Consider the following 23,520-nt stretch of genomic DNA (forward strand, 5'->3'; position numbering starts at 1 on the left):
GATGATCCTATGTATGTCTAAATGAATGTTTATGAATGCAAATGTATGATGTGATATGTCGTGCAAATGAATGTCCGAACACACGCATACGAAGCCACAACCATAGCCTTCATTCCCTTGGGAATGACCGAAGTCTCTTTGCCGCTTACTTTTCGGCTTCACCGCTTATTTTTCGGTGTATCAGCGCTCACTTTTCGCTGTAAGTTATGCATCCCCTTAGGAACGTCTTTTGAACTTCTTTGCCTTCTATTTCGGCGGTATTCGCGTTGACTTTTCACGCTTCGCCTTATATTTCGGCGGTATTAGCGTTGACTTTTCACTGTAAGCTCTGCATTCCCTAGGGAACGACTTTTGAGCAGAAAACTTACGCTGCGCTCCCTTAGAAACGGCTTTTTGTAGCTTTGTCGTGCTCTGCATCTCCTTAGGGACGACTTTCGAGCTTCTCCCTGTTTGTTCCTTTTTTCCTACACTTGATGGTCCATGCTCAGTTTTTACATTTACATATTTGGGGATTTTGCTCTCGTAGAGCTGAATAAGAAAAAGAGAAATTACATGCTATGGCCCCATTAAAAACCTTTCTCCCCCTTTGGAAAGGAAAAGGGTGCCATAGAAAAAATAAAAAAATTACATCAAATTAAACATAATATCACCGAAGCTCATCCGCATTCCAAGATCTAGGAATGTCGTTGCCGTCCATATCCTTCAATCTGTGAGAACCGGGTCTTGACGAAGATACTACCAGAAAAGGTCCTTCCCACTTCAGCTGTAACTTGCCTACTGTATCTGGGTTGGCCACTCTCCGAAGCACCAAATGCCCTGGCTTAATATTCTTTAGCCGAACTTTTCTGTCACGTCATTTTATTGTTTCGGCTTGGTATTTATTGATATTTTCCACGACCTGAAGCCTGATCCCTTCTATAGCATCTTTTGCCACAGAATAATCAGCTTCGTCCTCTACCGAAGCCACTGTTCTTATTGATCCTGCCTTAGCTTCTTCTGGGGTTATTGCTTCGTCACCAAATAATAGTTTGAATGGTGTAAAACCTGTTGACCTTGATATTGTTGTGTTGTGGCTCCACACCACTTTGATCAATTCATCTGGCCATTTTCCTCTGGGCTGATTGAAGATTAACTTCATTATTCCCGTCATTATAATGTCATTAGCTCTTTCAACAAGTCCATTTGACTCCGGATGTCTGACCGATGCAAAATGAATCTTCGTGCCAATTTGTTCACAGAATTCCTTGAAAGCTTCAGCATCGAACTGTGTTCCGTTGTCTATAGTAATAGCCTTCAGCACTCCGAAGCGACAAACAATGTTTTGCCAGAAGAATTTCTTGACGGTGACCGAAGTTATTGTGGCTAAAGGCTTCGCCTCAATCCACTTGGAAAAATACTCTACCGCCACCACAATATATTTTAGATTTTCTTGTGCTGATGGAAGTGGGCCTAGCAAATCGAGGCCCCACCTTTGCAACGGCCAAGTGGGCCGTATTAACTGAGTGAGAGATGAATGTTGTTTCTGGTCTCTTGCACATTTTTGACAGCCTTCACATTTTTGGACTAATTCTGCTGCATCTGAAGCTGCCTTCGGCCAGTAAAATCCTTGTCGAAAAACTTTTCCCAACAAGGGCCTAGATCCAATGTGAGATCCACACAGACCTGCATGTATCTCTTTCATTAATTCCATACCTTCAGTTCTTGATAAACACTTAAGGAGTGGTGAACAAACTCCATGTTTATACAATTCCCCTTCTATTATCACATATGGTCTTGTTCTTGCCTCCATTCTCTTGTTATAAGCTTCGTCACATGAAAGACAATTGCCTTGGAGGAAAGATATTATTTTAGTTCTCCAGTCTTCACTGTGTACTGGAAAAATAGTAAGCATTGCTCTCTCCATGAGCTCAACCGAAGGTGCTTTTATTATTTCAAAAAATAGTTTCGAGGGTAAGGGGAGCCCTTGTGCCGCTGATTTGGCTAGCAAATCTGCATGTTCATTTTCACCTCTTGGAATATTCTTGACAGAAAAACCTTCGAAGGAAGCTTCCAACCTTCGAACTGCATCCAAATATCTTTCAAGCTTCGGATCTCGTGCCTTGTTACTTTTGTCCACGTGGCCAGCAATAACTTGAGAATCAGTCTTTAGGATGGCCCTTCTTATTCCCATTGCCCTTAGTTTCCAAAGCCCCAATAGAAGTGCTTCGTACTCAGCAATATTATTTGTACAACTGAAATCCAGTTTGACTGCATAACATGTTTTGACTTTTGAAGGTGCTACTAGGACCGCAGCTGCTCCTGCACCGAAGGCTCCCCAAGAACCATCGCAAAACATTGTCCAAGCTTCAGTATTTTTGCTTGTCCCCTCTTCGTGAACCCCTGGCGTCTAATCAGCGATGAAATCTGCTAGCGCTTGGGATTGAATTGAAGATCTGTGCATGTAGTCAATAGTGAATTCATTAAGCTCCGCGGTCCATTTTCCAATCCTTCCAGTAGCTTCTCTATTCCTCATGATATCCTTCAGGGGCTGTGATGAAGGAACAATTATGTGATATACTTGAAAATAATGCCGAAGCTTCCTGGACGCCATTAACACAGCATACAACACCTTCTCCAATTCTGTATAGTTTTTCTTTGATAAACTCAAAACTTCGGAGACAAAGTATGCTGGGACTTACTTTTTAGCTTGTCCTTCAAGCTTCTCATGTACAAGCACTGCACTCACTGCAGAGTGCGAAGCTGCCACATATAATAGCAATGGAGCCCCTAGCACGGGTGGAGTTAATGTTGTTAAATCGATCAGATATTGCTTCAGCTCTTCGAAAGCTTTCTGTTGAGTTGAGCCCCATTGAAAAACTTCAGCTGACTTTAGTACTTCAAAGAATGGTAAATTTCTTTCTGCTGATCTAGATATAAATCGATTCAAAGATGCCCGTCTTCCTATCAACCGTTGGGCCCCCTTCTTTGTGCTTGGCGGCTCCATTCGAAGGATAGCTTCGATCTTGCTTGGGTTGGCTTCGATCCACTTTGTTGAAACTAGACAGCCAAGGAACTTGCCCTTCTTCACTCCGAAGACACATTTTTCTGGATTTAATTTCAGGCCAGCTTGCCTAAAATTAGCAAATGTTTCCTGCAAATCAGTAATGTGGTTTTCTTGCTTTGTGCTCTTCACTATGATATCATCAACATATGTTAGCACATTTCTGCCTATCTGAGAATGAAGAACCTTGGCTGTCATCCTGCTGAAGCTTCCTCCAGCATTCTTGAGCCCCTCAGGCATCCGAAGATAACAATATGTACCACTGGGAGTTATGAAGCTGGTCTTTGGCTCATCTTCCTAGCTTCTTCATCCAGATTTGGTGGTAGCCTGAATAACAATCTAGTAGAGTCATGAGCTCTGACGAAGCTTCTGCATCTACTAGAGAATCTATTCTTGGTAATGGGAACTCATCCTTTGGATAAGCCTTGTTCAGATCAGTAAAATCAATGCACATTCTCTATTTATCATTGGTCTTTTTCACCATGACAGTGTTGGCTAGCCATTCTGGGTATTTTACTTCTCTGATGACACCAGCACTGAGAAGTCTTTTTACTTCGTTCCGAGCACCTTCAGCTTTATCGTCAGACATTTTCTAAAGCTTTTGCTTCCTGGGTCTGAAGGATGGATCGACATTGAGTGAATGTTCAATGACGTCCCTGTTGACACCACAGAGATCGTTGGCTGACCATACAAAAACATCTTTGTTGTTGAATAAAATCCTTATCAAGGTTTTCTCCTGCTCTTCAGATAATTGGGACCCCAGCAATACCTTCTGCTCTGCTATGTCTTCAAATAGAAGCATGGGCTTCGGCTGATCAGCCGAAGCAGCCTTCTCTCTTCTATACTTATATTGCTCACAAGCTTCGGCTCCATCTATATTGTGGATTGCTTTTGAATCTGTCCAGTTTCCTTCGGCCTTTCTAGCAGCTTCCTGACTGCCATGAATAGCAATGGGTCCTTGTTCCGAATGTATCTTCATGCATAGATATGCTGGATGAAGTATTGCTTCGAAAGCGTTGAGTGTCCCACGACCAACGATTGCATTGTAGGGGTATTCCAAGTCGACAATATCAAACACAACCTGTTCAGTCCTTGTGTTGTGGACAAATCCAAAGGTTACTGGCATTGTGATCTTACCAAGTGCTACGATCTGTCGTCCTCCGAAGCCACAAAGAGGGTGTGTAGCATCATAAATTTTGTCTTCTGGCTCCTGCATCTGTCTGAAGGCCTTAGCGAATATGATGTCAGCTGCACTGCCTGTATCAACCAAAACATTGTGGACCAGAAATCCCTTAATGACACAAGATATGACCATAGCATCATTATGAGGATAATCCTTGAGCTGAAGGTTCTCCTGGGAGAAGGTAATTGGGATGTGGGACCATTTTGACTTGATAAAGGGTCCCTGCACCCCAACATGCTGCACCCTTCTCTGGGCTTCCTTCTTCTGCTTCTTGTTGGTTGGCTCTGAGCATGAATCGCCTGTTATTGGGAGCACCAGCTTCGTAGCCGAAGCAGCCTCAGCTTGGTTACCGGACGAAGCCATCAGCTCGAAAGTGGAAGTGAGTTCACTGGAGGTGGGCACCAATGTTGGGGACTTGTTCTCAAATGCTATGAATTAAGAACAAGGCAACACGAAAGTTAATGATTAAAGACCTTCGTCCTTCGAAGCATTATTTCCCTTAGGATATAATGATCTTCAGACGAAGGTCATGAAGGGGGGACCTTCATGATCTCAATAAACAATAGAAAGCAGGATCACATGACACATAAAAAAACATGAATAACCATCTGATATCATAATCATGAATAAACATGGATAATATTGAATTTCATTTATACCTTCAGTCTGACAGAAGGTGAGAATTCAAGTGTGACGTGCAAGTAAAATACTAGTCAGCGTGAACAGTACAGGGGTACTATTCATCTATTTATAGGCACAGGACGCAGCCTGTGAGAAATTACATCCATGCCCTTTACAAATGCTTACAATCATAATACAAGTTATCACGGGTCGATTGGTCATTTCATCTTTAAGTCGGTTCACTCCTTCGTATTGAGACATGCCACTATGCCGAAGCTTTATGGATGATAGCTTCGGCATTGCTTTTTGAGAGGAACTGTCGAAGGTGTTTCTTCTTATAGGATCTTCGGTGACGAAGCATGCCCCCAACAACACCACACTAGCTACAATCACTGGTTACTGGAATAAGGATGAGAGAAGCATTTTGGATGTATAGGTGACAAACATGATGCACAATCAGGATGCATGCTCGTCCTATACGTCCTCACAAATTTTTGTCAATATATTGTGGCAATAACGTTCTATATCGGTGGCATACTTACGACTCTCACGGTATTTTGCTAGTCGTCAGCTACACATACGTTTTCGAGGTTAGTGTACCTGCAGAAAAATCCATCACATCCCAAGTTCCCATGATGCAAGATCCACACATGACAGTTTATACTCCATATATTGCTATATGGAGGCCAGCTCATCATTAAGCGCCGAGCCACACATAGGCGCCGTTACCACACTTTAACCATAGGGAAACTTATTATGGTAGCTCACCTTACCTGAGCGTAGGTGCGTCGTTACAAGTACATCACACTTCTCAGTATTCCCATGTCTGTATACCCATACACATCGATGGGGTACTGAATTCCCAGAAAAGTAAATACTCCACATCGCAGCCTTCATATATACATATGTGGAATATGTATATAATCAAGCGCTTTTATACTCTTCCCTAGACCGATGTTTGTTCGGTCATGCTCTCACATCTCACCTTACCTGAGGGTCGATCCATTCAAAATTGAATGGCCTCAAAAATAATAATACACATGTATACCCCCGGTTGTGGGTTAGTGGTTTTGAACTAAGCCACCTGATAGTCCTTAGTTTTAGGGCTTAATAGAGGATGTCGTTAGCATTATAGTTTTTTAAAACTATTTTCAAAGCCAAACAATGTGTTCAGTTGAAAATAGGTTTTTCGAAACCAAAACTTTTGTTTTGAAAATACGTATGTGACCGTATATACTTAATCCTGCTCCGATACCAGCTGTGGCAGAACCTCCCAAGTTATTAGGCCCACATGCACTTGTCTTTGTCTCAAAGACCTCAGACGGCTATGCATGTGCACCAAATAACTTAACATGATCCGTCCGAGTGTCCCAAGGACCCCGGATAAACCACTTACAACCAAGATCGCAAGATTAAGTAAACACCAATCACACACCAACATTTTGTAGCGGAATTTCTTTATTACAAAAAGTTACAAGTTTCAACAAATTTACATTATATTTATCGGAGTGGTTACAAAGTGATTCAAAGCAATAAACTTTGAAATGTTATAAAGTATTTATAGTTTTGAAATATATGCTAGCTTAAGTGATCATCCTCAATAAGAAGTATAGAAGAGGTACTTAGACTTATAAGAAGGCCGAGCCCACCGGCACGTAGCACCATCCACAGCAACACACTTCTATTTTCGGTTCTTCCTCCTGCTTGGGAACCACCTTTGCACAAAAGTAGCAAAACTCCATAGGCTCTTCACCTAAAACAACATGGGACAAAGCCCTGAGTACGAAGTGTACTTTCGCAAGTCTTACCCGACTAAGGAAAAAGACTCTCAAGGATATGCTGGATTTAGGAATCAAGGAGAGGCTCTTAGCAAGAATCAACTTAGATACTTTTGCAGAAAAAGCTTACTAAAGTGAGTCCTTACTTTCAATATTTTAACGCCAGATTAAATATTAATAGACTCTGGTTGCACCTAGTCTAATTTCACCATCTCATCAATACAACATTATTTTTGCTCATATTGTTTACATCCTGACTTAGGTTGCAGGTCAGTGACCAAGTCTCCACTCTCCGGGGATATAATGGCGATCCGAATCGATTTACTCAGCTGAGGATCTCTAACCACACGACATATGTAGCACTTAACCCTTGCATATGTCAACCGTTCCCACAGATCCTCCACAACGTGAATCGGTCCGCGCTACCCGGGAGCACAGTACTCCTCCATCCAGCCTCCAGCCAAAAGGGTACACGCTACTCCCACCATCTCCCACACCCAGTGCGCGGTTGTCTTTTCACGTATGGAATAGCTGGGTTCAAGCTTACCCAGTCTCATATCTAGGGCATGTGGCCAGTTAAGATAGTCCTTGATCATACAGGCCTACATACGCATCCAATCCTTAATTAACCTGGGCAGAGCATCACCTGTTCCTAGCCCAAGTCCCGATTTAAGTACTTCCATCCTTAGGACTGTTTGTATTCCTTAGGATGAAAAGAGCATTATAGGGAACTTTGTAGTAAGATCCCACCATTGCTCCCAATGAAAATATTCTTGCAGGCAGAAGCCATCCTTCCTCAGGATAACCCCTGAGCTAGGCATTAACGCAAAGGACAACCTCTATCCACAAGATCTAAGCACGGATAAGCATTTTTGTAAATCATGTTTTGATACTTCATCAGAAGTATCTATAAAGGTATGGATATCAAGGTAGGCAATGCATCAAAGGGTTTTTAAGGAACTCCTATAAACCTAATGCACATTCACTAGAATTAAAGTGTGTAAAAATAATTTAAAAACACAAGGAAGGGGTTGCATGCACCGGGGCTTGCCTGGAATAAACACTACGTTAGTGTTTGTTAGATGACGTCCGCTCGACGACCATCTTTTGTCTTCGCATTTGTTCCGATTATCCATCTTCCGGTTGGTCCATCAGCTTCATCTTATGGAGAAGCTCGCACTTTCCATCCTCTTGTGGTCGACTCAGCTCTGGTTCTCCGCATCACGTGATCAATTATCGTACCTAATCGAAATGCATGATGCACATGAATGCGTATAGACAGGAATAGCACATGACTAATTATCACCATACCGAACAGGATTAAATATTTAAAGTATTTACGTGCACTATTCACTACAAAGTTTTCAAGTTTTAGTTGTAACCAGCTTATTTATATTACTTAGGTTTAGACACTCGGAACAACAATCACCATTTGACACGAGCAATACAGAAAACACCTACCACTAAAACATTCATAGAATAGATAGAAGCAATTTATTTAATTGTCTAAACTTCTTTTCCGGACTCACTTGCATATCCTACAAACTAATTATAATATCTCGATTTACTAACTTCGAACGCCAAATAATCAGACTAAGGATGACAACAAGTTTATTAATTTCTTAATCAACAAGATTTTGCGCAAGCATCAAGGAAGCAGCATACTGGACACATCACACGAGGCATCGATTTAATAATATTAGACTCTATCACATTACTAACTCTATCGTATTTCACATATATTTAACCCTATCACAATGTGCCTGTGCTAAACACGAAAACTATCACAATTAATAAATCTAGCCAATTAAATTATCATACCAACTATTCGAAGTAACGCGTTCGCTTACCAATATTAAGTCGCTCCACTTCCACGGACACAGTGATAAATTCTACTTCAGACTTTCCGTCGAGTACTAGGTAGACGTCATCGAGGGGCCTTCTTTTCTTCAGTAATCAATTGCTGAAGATCTTCTCGACTGAATAATTTTGACGAATCGAACTTGAGTCGCGCAGGATGTTCACTTGGCCTGGTCATTTCAGACGAGCAGCGCATGAGGCACAACTATAGTAGCGGGGTAAACAACAACGCCGTGAGGGAGGACGACGACGGCATTGACGAGGCAGCGGACGAGACTAGCGCGAGATAGAAGACACACGACCAGAGACTCAAGTATTCGCGGTGGCGATTTGAACGAAAGCGAGCTAGTGGCGACCACTACCGGCCAGACGACGATGTAGACGACGACCGAAGCATGGCGCGATAGACTGGGGATGTCGTGATGGCCGGTGAACACTGATGGCTAAGCACACGGAACGACGGCAAGGTCGCGACCGAGCTGGACGAGGAGCACACGGCCAGCACAAGGGCGAGCTGGGCTGGATCCGAGCACGGCCAGGAACAGAGGCGCGCACAGGAGATAGGAGCTCGACAGCTTGCGACTAGCAGGGAGGAGCGACATGGCCAAACAGAGAAGTGCGCAGGGCGCGGCTGGGTGCAGAGGCGAGGAACAGGGACGGCGCGGGTCTGGGTGAACGCACGGCCGGCAGAGGAAGCCGCCTTAGGCGAGCTGAAGGCCAGGCGCAGGGAAGACCGGCGACGAACGTGGGAGCTGGAGTCCGAGCTGGGCCGGAGATGCGGCAGCAGAGAGGAGCGCGCGCGGCGAGCAGAGCAGGCAGCTGAGTGGCGCGGCGGCCAGGGAGTAGGAAGCCTGCGCGGTCGGCCAAGCTAGGACCGGCGTGCGCAGGAAGCACCGAGCGCGGCGACTTGAGCGAGCTTGCAGGGGATCCGGCGCCATGGAGAAAACCGAGCAGGGGCGCCGCGATGGAGGGACTTGGCCGGCGCTGGGGACGACGGAGCAGAGGACGCGGCCAGGAAGCAGGCGCTCGCACAGGGAGCTAGGAGATGCCGTGGCTGGCGAGCTGGAGTTGAGCGCGGCGAGATGGGGCGCGCGCAGGGAGCTTGACGACGGCCGGGCAGAGAGAACGCTGCGAGCTGAGCGACTGGGCACCGAGCTGGAGGAGCGCCGGAGATGCAGCTTGGTCGCTGTGAAGAAGAAGGGTGCGGCCTCCAGGAAATATCGCCCGCGGCGCCTGGGAAAAATCTGCCGCGGAAGAAGATTAAGGAGGGAGAGAGAGAGCGGTGAATAGAGGGAGAAAAAAAAATCCCCAGCCAAGGGCGGCCGTAGGAGATAGGTTATAGGTGTATATTTGTGTTGTGCTTGATAGGCCGGCCCAAAGCACACAATTTCTGGCACGACCTATATTTGGCATGGCCTAACCTAATTATGGGCATGTGCCGGCATGGCCCACATTGTGGGCCGTGCCTGGACCTTAAGTCAAGCCCACGGGCCGGCCTGGCACGGCCCATTTAACTAAGGCCCACCGAGGCCCACTAAATATAGACTCAGTATTTAACTAAGGTTCGTTAAAGCCCACATGACTAGCATAACTTGGAGAATCTAGAGCTTCAATAAGCCATCGAGAACCAATACCTAGATATATATAGTGAATAGTGATGATGATCATTGTATATGTATTCTGTATGGATGTATAATACTCAATTAAACACTAAACAGAGAACTGAATATTATTTGTGAGCTAATTGTAATATTTTTTTCTTTCTGACCAAAGGTTTATAATGTGCATCCACAAAATATCTTAGTTTTATTTTGGTCATATATATATATATATTTTTTATATTTTTTGTTGATGTATTACTGTTGTATGTATATGGGCCGGTCTGGCACATTAAGGTATTTTAGGCTATTTGGGCTGGTCTGACACACATAACTAATTGTGGGCCGTGCCGTGGACCGATGACTAAGCACACGTGCTGGCACGACACGGCTATAATTAGATATGTGCTTTTGTGGGCCGTGCCTTTGTGTACCGTGCTTTTGTGGGCCTGTGCCATGCCGGGCCATGCCGGCCCACATATACATGTATAAGATAGGTACGTGAGAGATTTTTTTTTGATTTTTTTAATTTCTTTTCTCATTTTTACTCCCATATTTGCAAAAACAAAAGGTAGATATTTTGATGCTATCAGATTCGGGTCTCAAAGATATAATCTAGGATCGAACAAAAAAATGAGACTGACAACAATAATTGGATGGTGTTTGATTTGGTAAACATTCACAGAATGAGATAATCTGCTGTTAGATACTTATATCCGAATATGTTGATCGGGGCGAGATGCAATCAGTCTGGATTAAGACAATTTCGACTTTGCTATTTTAATTTACGACTGTTGAAGTCGAACCAATTAGCAATTATTCGAGTTCGGCTCTAATTATCTTTATCTGTTTTGAACGATTTACTACTAAATATCATGATTATCAGCCTCACGCAAGATTTCTCTCAGCCAACGCGTGATCCTAATTATTTTGTACTGAGTATATTAGTCGTTGAATTATAATAAATTTATTTGGGACACGAATCGCAACAGTGGATCGAGCTTCCAAATTCGTATTTACGCGAATGATGCATTTTAAATAATCATCGGATGCACCGATTTTCGGAACGACTATGTTCCGAACATCACGAAAATTTAGGAAGAGCCCAGATTAATAAAAACGAGGTCGAACTCGCGATAGACGAAACATATGCGATATTAAAATCGTGATAGACGAAGATGATTAAAATTTAGCATCCGTTTTATCCACTGATATTGTGTGCTTAAATCCATATTCGTTGTCGAGTAGAATATAAACACAAGGGGTGTTACAAGTATGGTCTTGTAATAGTCGATGATTTTTCTCGCTTCACTTGAGTCTTCTTTTTGCAGGACAAATCAGAAACCCAAAGGACCCTAAAGCGCTTCTTAAGGAGAGCTCAAAATGAGTTTGAGCTAAAGGTGAAGAAGATAAGAAGCGACAATGGGTCCGAGTTCAAGAATCTACAAGTCGAAGAGTTTCTTGAGGAGAAAGGCATCAAGCACGAGTTCTCCGCTCCCTACACATCACAACAAAATGGTGTGGTAGAGAGGAAAAACAGGACGCTAATCGACATGGCAAGAATGATGCTTGGAGAGTACAAGACGCTTGAGCGGTTTTGGTCGGAAGCTGTGAACACAGCTTGTCATGCCATAAACCGGCTCTATCTGCACCGCCTCCTCAAGAAGACTTCCTACGAACTCCTAACTGGTAACAAGCCCAATGTTTCTTATTTTCGTGTATTTGGGAGCAAATGCTACATTCTAGTGAAGAAAGGTAGACATTCAAATTTTGCTCCCAAGGCAGTAGAAGGGTTTTTACTAGGATATAACTCAAATACAAAGGTGTATAGGGTCTTCAACAAATCATCAGGATTAGTTGAAGTCTCTAGCGACGTTGTATTTGATGAGACTAATGGCTCTCCAAGAGAGCTAGTTGATCTTGATGATATAGATGAGGACGAGGTTCGGACGGCCGCAATGCACATGATGGCGATAGGTGATGTGCGACCACAGGAACTACAAGAACAAGATCAGCCATCCTCCTAAACAATGGTGCATCCCTCAACTCAAGACGATGTACAAATACCTCAAGAAGAGGGGCAGGATCAAAGGGGAGCACACGAAGAACAAGTTATGGAGGAAGAAGCACCACTAGGGCTGGACATTCGGTCTATTAGGGTAATTCGGTTCGGTCTATTCGAGTTTGTGAAATTTCGGGTTCTGAAAAATGAGAACCGAAATTTCCAAAAATATTTTAGGAACCGAACCCGAATAGACTCACAATTTCGGTTCGGTCTATTCGGTCCACCGAATAGACCCGAATTGTAGAGAGACTAGTATATTTTATTAAAATATATACAATGAATAGTTAATTGAAAGTACTATTACTACAACAAGTGACTATAAAAATTAGCATACAAAGATATATATACTATCGTTTAGATGATATCATTATTTCTAGCTAATAAGTTCATAAATCATATAATAATACCATCACATATTAAGAGCTTTTTTATATTTCGGGTTATTAGGTCTATTCGGGTTTTAAAGGTTAGGAACCGAACCCGAACCCATAACCCGAAATATAACACATATAGGAACCGAACCCGAACCCGAAAACCCGAATAGACCAACAATTCGGTCTATTCGGGTTCGGTTCGGGTTCGGGTTCGGTTTTCGGTTTTAAAATGCCCACCCCTAAGCACCACGAGCATGGAGTGGTGACAAGAAACAAGGCTCGACTTGTGGCAAAAGGTTATGCCCAAGTCGCAGGTTTGGATTTTGAGGAGACTTTTGCTCCTGTTGCTAGGCTAGAGTCAATTCGAATATTATTAGCCTATGCTGCTCACCATTCTTTTAGGCTGTTCCAAATGGACGTGAAGAGCGCTTTCCTCAATGGGTCAATCAAGGTGGAGGTATACGTGGAACAACCCCCTGGCTTTGAGGACGACAGGTATCCCAACCATGTATATAAGCTCTCTAAGGCGCTCTATGGACTTAAGCAAGCCCCAAGAGCATGGTATGAATGCGTTAGAGATTTCCTTATTTCTAATGCTTTCAAGGTTGGGAAAGCCGATCCCACTCTTTTCACAATGACTTGCAAATGTGATCTTTTTGTTTGCCAAATCTATGTTGATGACATAATATTTGGTTCTACTAATCAAAAGTCTTGTGAGGAGTTTAGCAGGGTGATGACGCAAAAGTTCGAGATGTCAATGATGGGCGAGTTGACCTACTTCCTTGGATTCCAAGTGAAGCAACTCAAGGACGGCACCTTCATCTCCCAAACGAAGTACACTCAAGATCTTATCAAGAGGTTTGGGATGAAGGACGCTAAGCCCGCGAAGACACCGATGGGAACTGATGGACATCTCGACCTCAACAAAAGAGGTAAGTCCGTTGATCAAAAGGCATACCAGTCAATGATAGGTTCATTACTTTATCTTTGTGCTAGTAGACCGGACATTATGCTTAGTGTATGCATGTGTGCTAGATATCAATCCGACCCAAGGAGTGTCACCTTGTGGCCGTTAAGCGAATTCTTAGGTATTTAGTTTCTACGCCTTACTTCGGGATCTGGTATCCAAAGGGGTATACCTTTGACTTGATTGGATACTCAGACTACGACTATGCTGGGTGCAAGGTTGATAGGAAGAGCACATCAGGGACGTGCCAATTTCTAGGAAGGTCCCTGGTGTCTTGGAGTTCCAAGAAACAAACATTCATTGCCCTATCCACCGCTGAGGCCGAGTACGTTGCCGCAGGACAGTGTTGCGAGAAACTTCTTTGGATGAGGCAAACCCTCCGGGACTTTGGCTACAATCTGAGCAAAGTCCCACTCCTATGTGACAATGAGAGTGCAATCCTTCCTGTTGAACACAGCCGCACTACGCACATAGACATTCGACATCACTTCCTGAGAGACCACCAGCAAAAGGGAGATATCGATGTGTACCACATTAGCACCGAGAACCAGCTAGCCGATATCTTCACCAAGCCTTTAGATGAGAAAAGGTTTTGCAGGTTGCGTAGTGAGCTAAATATCTTAGATTCGCGTAACTTGGATTGATCTAGAGCACACATTTTGTTCATGCCTTTGATCATGTTACTTTAATAATTTACATCATTTATTGTTTATTTGTGGTGCTCAAGTTGTACAAGTCATCCCCAGACCACACAAGTCCATATGCAAATGATGCACATGTTTAGGGGGAGATGTGCTACAACCTTACTCCTTTGAGACTAACTGGTTTGTTTGAGTACACTTAAGCAGTCTCGAAGGACCATTGAAAGGGAAAGTGAACTTGGATGATGAAAAGACTTCCACTGCACTCTGGTATAAGTGTATTTAATTCCAAGTTCATACTAATGTTTTCATTGCCTTTGCGCTTCTATCTGACATTTTGGTGAGGCAATGGGGTTAAAGGGCCAAAAGTTATCCCGTTTTGGTTCTTAATGCCAAAGGGGGAGAAATTAAGGCCAAAGCAAATGGATCAGCCTACCACTTGTGAATTTTTGAAAATATTAGAGTTAGAATTTGTATTTCGTTCGAAATACTTTTTTTGCAAAATTTGGTATCTTATGGGGGAAATTTTTGATTATGGGAAAAGGGGGAGTTTTTAGCACTTGTTCAACATTACTCTTGGAATATCTCTCGATTTGCCCAAACAAGTGTGTTTGACTTAGAGATAGGAAAAATAATTTGATTTGCAAAAACAAACCAAGTGGTGGAAAAGAGTGATCCAAATATGCCAAATTCTAAGAGAAGAGAATTTGGTCTTCAATTTGCATTGATGTTGCACTTCTTTTGCTACCTTTTAATGTGTTGGCATAAATCACCAAAAAGGGGGAGATTGAAAGGGAAATGTGCCCTTGGGCTATTTCTATAAGTGTTTTGGTGATTAGATGCCCAACACATATTGATTGAGTTCGTATGTGCTAAATGAGTGAGAAGTGCAAATCAAAGAACAAGGTATGTTTCTAGACTTAGTAAATTGTTTTTGAATACTAACATGTTTATCTAAGTGCTAGAAATAGTGCCAAGAAAAGAAGATTTGAATTGGAGAAGAGTTGGCTAAGTACAGCCAAAACCAGCACCAGCCTGGCACACCAGACTGTCCGGTGGTGCCCTAGGCTGGCCCAATGGTGAATAGGCTGCTCTCGGGAATCGGCCGGCGGCTTAGCTAAAATTCACTGGACTGTCCAGTGAGTCTTCAGCGCCTATGCCCAAGTACTTCGGCGACGAACTCGTCGCTCTTGGGAATTCGCCGAGAACACCACGGCTATAATTCACCGGACTGTCCGGTGGTGCACCCGACTGTCCGGTGAGTCAGAGCCGCCCGAGCCAACGGTCGGTAGCGCAATCAGCGAGCGACGTGTGGCTTGGGCCAACGGTCAGTTGGGTACACCGGACTGTCCGGTATGCACCGGACAATGTCCGGTGCGCCAACGGGACCGTCGGCCCAACGATCGGATGCGCCAGATAAGGAAGGAGGTCGCACACCAGACAGCTACAGGACCTGTCCGGTGGTGCACTGCCTTCCAAGTTGATCTCCAACGGCTCCTAGCTGCCTTGGGGCTATAAAAGGGACCCCTACGCGCATGGAGCAGAACACTAAGCATTCACTAAGCATCCTAAGACTCCCAGACTCCGCCTCCACACATTTGATCGATCGTGTTAGTGGTTTGAGCTCCGTTTGAGTTGTGAACTCTCTGTGCTGTGTTTCAAGCTCAAGTCTTGGCTTGTGTGCATGTGTGTGCTGCGGATTTGAGTCTTGCGTGTGTTACTCTCTCTCTCTCTCTCTCTTACTCTTCTGCTTCTTTGTGATCTATATTGTAAGGGCGAGAGGCTCCAACTTATGGAGATTCCTCGCAAATGGGAGAAGAACACTAAACAAAAAGACCGTGGTATTCAAGTTGATCATTGGATAACTTGAAAGGGGTTGAGTGCAACCTTCGTCCATTGGGACGCCACAACGTGGAAGTAGGCAAGTGTTACTTGGCCGAACCACGGGATAAAACACCGTGTCACTTGTGTTGCTTTTCTCTGTGATTGTTTGTTCGCAAGAGCTCACTTCATAGCAACTTGATTAACTCACGCTAACATTTCTCTAATCAAGTTTGTGGCTATTTAGTATTGAATATTGCAGGATCACTTATTCACTCCCCTCTAGGTGCTCTTAGTCACCTTGGTAGTGATCAATGGGGAGGCTAGAACCCTGGGCAAAAAGGGAATCATGACTTGTGGGTAAAGTGTGCGACCTCTGCAGAGTGTTAGAAACTGGTATATCAGCCGTGTTCACGGTTATGAGCGGCCTTAGGATCCTCTTCGATTAGAAGAACTTTGGTTACTTTTATGATGATGGTTAGCAATGATGGTTATAATTTTAATCTCTGGTATTTCCTCTTGGAGGGAGTGCCTCTGGGTAATAACTGGGTGTATTACTAAAATTTGGCGCTACTTGTAGTAATAAAACTTGACTAACTAAATGCAACTGCTTAACCTTAACTCCACATACAGCTAGCCCACTTTAGCCAAACGGGACATTTGCTGAGTACATTGATGTGTACTCACCCTTGCTTTACAAACCACCCCACCCCAGGTTGTCCACACTATACTTAGTGCTCAGGAGGATAGGTTGGCATCATGGAGGACTTTGAGGAGTTCCAGGACTACGATAAGTTCTACTTTATTTTAGTGGCAACCCCCAGTCAGCTGCCTGTGTAGGCTTATCTTCTACGTTTCATTTCTCCACACTTTGATATTAATGTTGAACTCTATGGATATGTATTAGACTCTATGGATGTCTCGGACATCTTGATGTAATTAAATACCTTTCCGCTATTTATTTCGAGCATTGTGTGATGATGTCCAATTATGTAAGCGCTGTGTACGTGAGTTCTGATCCTGGCACGTACATGGTTCGCATTCGGTTTACCTTCCAAAACCGGGTGTGACATAAGTGGTATCAAAGCCTTGCTGACTGTAGGACCGCTAACCTAAACTAGAATGGTCGCCCGAAGGACTATAGACCCCTACTCTTACCTTGACCTTAGTGTCATTTCAAAAGTTGGTCATCTTGACCAATTCTATGTTATCTACTTATCTCACAAAATTTTGTCTCACTTTTCTCTCTGTTTATTTTCTGGTCTTATAGTTCTACTCTCACTCTTGTGCTAACGATGTCTCTTGTAGATGGCTCGTATTAGATGCACTACACGTAAGTCAGTGATCCCCTTTTTGCCTTCTCGCCTGGCGGAGCGTCCACTGCGTCGCACGGTGCTAGGTCAGTCCAGTCACCTGGAGAGACTGCATCGTCGCCTGCACAAGGAGCAGGAGCGCCGACGCCAGGAGCAGGAGTAGGAGCAGCATGACTCTTACCCCTCGCCTCAGCAAGAGGTGGAGTCTGGGAGGCTGTCTTCTCCTACACCTCAGCAAGAGATGCCCCCTGCACCGCCACAAGGCATCCCAGCTGCTGGAGGAGACCCTAACGGAGACGGAGACGATGATGACGCCGGTGGCAGTTCGAGCCACGGCACGGAGCTCTCGAAAGAGCCGGAGCCGGAGGGGTGGATCGCTAGACCCATCACTCGCGACGCCGCTCGCGGGTGTCACTTCCACGACGCTCTCGAAACCCTGTTGCATTGGGCCTTCGACCGACACACTTGGTCCATCGAGTACCGTTGTGTAGTCTACTAGCACCGTCGCGGGTTATACCCAGACCAGTGGGAGGCTACTTGCTTGGTGTGTCGTCCGGAAGATGATCTCCGGGGTGTAGAGGCCTTCTCAGAGCACTATTCTATCACTAAGAGGGATACTGCCGAGGCAGCCATGCAAGATGCAGCACGATGTGCACTTTCATAGTATTGCTCGTTGTTTAGCGGGGTAGCTGATGGCCTCGACCTGAAGTACTACCCTCGCCGTTCGACCGGCAGTGCTAGAGTTGTGATTGTCTCGCCAGTTGGTGAGGGAAATCCCAGGCTGAACAGCATGGTCAACCTGGCCACCGTGCTCAACACCGAGCTGGACCACGCCCTTGACGAGTTGGGCAAGGTTTGGGCGGAGGTTGCAGAATTGCGTGTTGAGTGTGCAGCACGCCACTATCTAGATGGTGGTTCTCCCGCCCCTATCGGGATTCAGCACCCTTACCACTCATCACCCCGTGGTCGCTTCGACTATGGTACCTCAGACTGTAGGACCCAGATAGATTTGGATCCATAGATCGACAGAGTCGGAGTTTGTAGCAATGCTTAATTCAGTGTCTTAGTCTAGTCAGTCTTAGTTAGAGTTAGTTTGCTTATCATATGTTGGAATGCTTGTCATGATGAACATGTAATGAAGTTGGATCTTCGTAATAATTGTCATCAAGGTGTGGGTATCCTCTGCAACTTGGTGTAGTTATTAATAAAGTCAGTTATTTAGTTGGGTAATCCATTTATTTCCACTTTCCTCTTTATCTGAGAAGCTGTCAGTGAAGATGATCAATTGCTTAGTGCTATGAAGATTTCCGTATATCTTTTCTTATGCTGAAAGACTGCAAAGTTAGATCTGATGTGTGTGTGCTTTCTACAGATGTCTGAGAACAGACGTAGAGGTGCAAGGCGTGCTCAGCCGGAACAGTAGGCACCCGAGGAAGATGTAGCTCAGCAGCAGTTGCCACCACCACCCCCGATGACCATTGAGCAGATGTTCTTGATGCAGACTCAAGCAGTACAAGCAATTAGTCAGACCTTAACAACAATGCAGCAGGTGCAGCAGCAGCCACCCCCACCTTAGCCTCCAGTGCAAGTCCAGATGTCACAGGTGCCCAGAGACAAGCGGGCAAAATTCATGAGGGGCCATCCCCGTGTCTTTGCCCACTCTGCTGATCCCATGGACGCTGAAGATTGGTTGCGTGCTGTGGAGCCCGAGTTGCACACTGCCCAGTGCAACGATCACGAGAAGGTTCTGTATGGTCCCCGATAGCTAAGAGGAGCAGCACAGTCTTGGTGGGAGTCTTACCTCGCCACCCATGCCAACCCTGAAGCCATCACTTGGGAAGAATTCAGGGATAACTTCCATCGCTACCATGTGCCCGAGGGACTGATGATAGTGAGGAAGAAGGAGTTTCTTGCCCTAAAGCAAGGTCCCCTGTCCGTCAGTGAGTACAGGTACAAGTTTCTGCAGTTGTCCCATTATGCACCAGAAGATGTCAACATGGATGCTAAGAGGTAGTACCATTTTCTAAGAGGATTGGTTGACCCCCTCCACTACCAACTGATGAACCACACTTTCCCCACCTTCCAGCACTTGATACACAGAGCGATCATGACTGAAAGGAAGCGTCGGGAGATGGAGGACAGGAAACGTAAGATTGGTGGATCTCAGGTTGGGAGTAGCAGTCGTCCCCGCTACTCAGGCAACCCACCCCAGCAATTCAAGCAAGGTCACCAGCATTAGCGTCAGAACCAGCAGCAGTATCTAAGGCAGTTTCCTCAGTAGCAGCAAGAGCAGCAGAAGTACCGTCAGAGCACCCAACCTGGAGGAAATCAGTACCAACGTCAGAACAACCGGGCATCTCGTCTTCCTGCCCCAGCAACCAACCAGAATGGCCAAGCAACTCCAGCGCAAGTAGGAGGTCGTGCATGCTTCTACAGAACAAAATTACTGGGCGAAGAACTATCTAAAGAAAGCAGCTCAGCAGTCACCAGCAGTCAATGCCCCAACAAGACAAGGAGCGCCACAGTAAGCACCAGGAGGCTGTGGTTAGGCCTACAACCGTGGAAAGGTGAATCACCTGGAGGCCGAAGCAATCCAGGATGCTCAGGACGTGGCTGTTGGGTCTATGCTTCGTCGCCGAAGGTCTTCTAGGAAGAAGCGGCTTTCGGCTGAAGCTGTTTGTATGAGATGGCCGAAGGTTCCTCTTCATGAAGCTTCGATATTACAAACCGACTTAAAGATAGAATGACCTTTTAGTCCATAAAGGTCTGAGTCAATGTTGTAAACTTTTATGAGGGGCATAATTGTAATTCCTCACAGGCTGTGTTCTGTGCCTATAAATAGTGAACAATATCCCTTTATTGTTCACGGATTCTTGTAATTGCAATCGCATCATTCAGGAATCAACCTTTGCCAAGGCAGAGGTATAACTGTATTCAATGATTCAATATATTGATTAAATATAATTTGATTCGTTTATGATTCATTTACCTTTGATACCCTTTATTTTATATTATCTTATACAATCTATTGAAATTCGATTACGAAGACTCAACCTTCGTAATCGTGTTCTCGTCAACCTTCGTCCAAGGTTCATTATCCTCAAGGGAATAATGCTTCATGGACGAAGGACGTTAACATTTAACATTCTATGTTGCCTTGTTCTTAATTCATAGCATTTGAGAACAAGTCCCCAACATTGGCGCCCACCTCCGGTGAACTCACTTCCACTTTTTTGAGCTGATGGCTTCGTTCAACGATCAAGCTGGAGCTGCTTCGGCTCCGAAGCTGCTACTCCCGATAACAGGCGGTTCATGTTCAGAGCCAGCCAACAAGAAGCAGAAGAAGGAAGCACAGAGAAGGGTACAATATGTTGGGGTGCAAGGACCCTTCATCAAGTCAAGATGGTCTCACATCCCTATTACCTTCTCCCAAGAGGACCTTCAACTCAAGGATTACCCACACAATGATGCCATGGTTATCTCTTGTGTTATCAAAGGATTTCTGGTCCACAATGTCTTGGTTGACACAGGCAGTGCAGCTGATATCATATTTGCTAAGGCCTTCAGACAAATGCAAGAGCCAGAAGATAAGATTCATGATGCTACACATCCTCTCTGTGGCTTCGGAGGAAGGCAGATTGTAGCACTAGGCAAGATCACCATGTCAGTGACCTTCGGGTTCATCAACAACACTAGAACTGAACAAGTTGTTTTTGACATTGTTGACATGGAATACCCTTACAATGCAATTATTGGTCGTGGCACCCTCAATGCTTTCGAAGCAATTCTTCATCCTGCTTATCTTTGCATGAAGATACCTTCGGATCAAGGACCCATCGCTATTCATAGAAGTCTGGAAGCTGCCAGAAGGGCCGAAGGAAACTGGACTGACTCAAAAGCAATCCATAACATAGATGAAGCTGAAGTTTGTGAACAGTACAAATTCAGAAGGGAAAAAGCAGCTTCAGCAGATCAGCCGAAGCCCATGCTCTTATGTGAGGACATAGCAGAGCAGAAGGTGCTGTTGGGCTCTCAATTATCTGAAGAACAGGAGAAAACCTTGATAAGGTTTTTGTTCAACAACAAAGATGTTTTTGCATGGTCAGCTAATGATCTCTGTGGAGTTAATAGGGATGTTATTGAACACTCGCTCAATGTTGACCCATCCTTCAGACCCAGAAAGCAGAGGCTTCGGAAAATGTCTGATGATAAGGCCGAAGGTGCTCGTAATGAAGTCAAAAGACTCCTTAGTGTAGGAGTTATCAAAGAAGTAAAGTACCCAGAATGGCTAGCTAACACTGTTATGGTAAAAAAAGGCCAATGGCAAATGGCGAATGTGTATCGATTTTACAGATCTCAACAAGGCTTGTCCGAAAGACGAATTCCCATTGCCAAGGATAGACTCTTTAGTTGATGCAGCAGCTTCTTCAGAGCTCATGAGTCTGCTAGACTGTTACTCAGGCTACCACCAAATCTGGATGAAGAAGGAAGATGAGCCGAAGACTAGCTTCATAACCCCAAGTGGCACATATTGCTATCTTCGGATGCCTGAGGGGCTCAAAAACGCTGGAGGAAGTTTCAGCAGAATGACTGCGAAGGTTCTCCAGTCTCAGATAGGCAGAAATGTGCTAACTTATGTTGATGACATCATTGTAAAAAGCACAAAACAGGAAAATCATATTGCTGATTTGCAGGAGACCTTCGCCAGTTTCAGACAAGCTGGCTTAAAGTTGAATCCAGAAAAATGTGTCTTCAGAGTAAAGAAGGGGAAATTTCTTGGATGCTTGGTTTCAACAAAGGGAATTGAAGCTAATCCAAGTAAAATTGAAGCTATACTTCGAATGGAACCACCAACTACAAAAAAGGGGGCCCAAAGATTAACAGGGAGGTTGGCATCTCTTAATAGATTTATATCAAGATCAGCAGAAAGAAATTTACCATTCTTCGAAGTGCTGAAATCAGCCGAAGTCTTTCAATGGGGACCAAGCCAGCAAAAAGCCTTCGAGGAACTGAAGCAATATTTGATAGATTTAACAACATTAACTCCACCAACGCCAGGGGCTCCTTTGTTATTATATGTGGCAGCTTCGCACTCAGCGGTAAGTGCAGCACTTGTCCAGGAGAAGCTTGATGGCCAAGTCAAGAAGCAGGTCCCAGTGTATTTTGTATCTGAAGTTCTTAGTATATCAAAGAAAAACTATATAGAATTAGAGAAAGTGTTATATGCTGTTTTGATGGCATCCTGGAAGCTTCGGCATTATTTTCAAGCATACAACATAGTTGTTCCTTCTTCGCAGCCGTTGAAGGATATTATGAGAAATAGAGAAGCTACTGGGCGGATTGGAAAATGGGCTGCAGAGCTCAATGAATTTTGCATTAATTATGTGCATAGATCTTCGATCCAGTCCCAGGCGTTAGCAGGCTTCATTGCTGACTGGACGCCAGGGGCTCAGGATGAAGAAACAAATAAAGATGCCGAAGTATGGACAGTGTTTTGTGATGGGTCTTGGGGAACCTTCAGGGCAGGAGCAGCTGCTGTGTTGGTCTCGCCATCCAAAGTTAAAACTTGTTATGCGGCAAGACTCGATTTTAGTTGTACAAATAATATTACCGAGTACGAAGCCCTGCTTTTGGGTCTTCGGAAGCTAAAAGCAATGAGAATCAGAAGGGCCATTCTTAAAACTGATTCCCAGGTTGTTTTGGGTCATTTTGACAAGAGTTGCAAGGCTAAAGATCCGAAGCTTGAAAAATATCTGGACATGGTTCGAAGAGTCGAAGCTTCCTTCGAAGGATTTTCTGTCAAAAATATCCCTCGAGGACAAAATGAGCATGCTGATTTGCTAGCTAAGTCAGCAGCACAGGGGCTGCCCTTACCTTCGGATGTGTTCTTCGAAACAATAAAAGCACCTTCGGTGGAACTTCTTGAAAGAGCAGTCCTCAATATATCTCCTGTTTATAGCGAAGATTGGAGAACCGAGATTATCTCTTACCTTCAGGGTAAATTCCTTTCAGATGACGAAACTTATAACAGGAGGATAGAGGCAAGAGCTCGTCCATATGTCATGATAGAGGGGGAGTTGTACAAGCATGGAGTTTGTGCTCCGCTACTCAAGTGTTTATCTAGAACCGAAGGCATAGAGTTGATGAAAGAAATACATGCAGGCCTGTGTGGATCTCACATTGGATCTAGGCCGTTACTTGGAAAAGTTTTCCGCCAAGGGTTTTATTGGCCGAAGGCAGCTTCGGATGCAGCGGAATT

At 44.5% G+C, this 23,520-nt stretch overlaps 1 pseudogene; it reads right to left on the reverse strand.

Annotated features, from left to right (window-relative positions):
- Positions 1 to 7,658: 7,658 nt before the first annotated feature.
- LOC103643682 (uncharacterized) lies at positions 7,659 to 9,478 on the reverse strand (annotated as a pseudogene).
- Between the last annotated feature and the right edge of the window lie 14,042 nt (positions 9,479 to 23,520).

The sequence above is a fragment of the Zea mays genome, chromosome 1 (genome assembly GCF_902167145.1).
Source record: "Zea mays cultivar B73 chromosome 1, Zm-B73-REFERENCE-NAM-5.0, whole genome shotgun sequence".
NCBI classification, from domain to species: Eukaryota; Viridiplantae; Streptophyta; class Magnoliopsida; order Poales; family Poaceae; genus Zea; species Zea mays.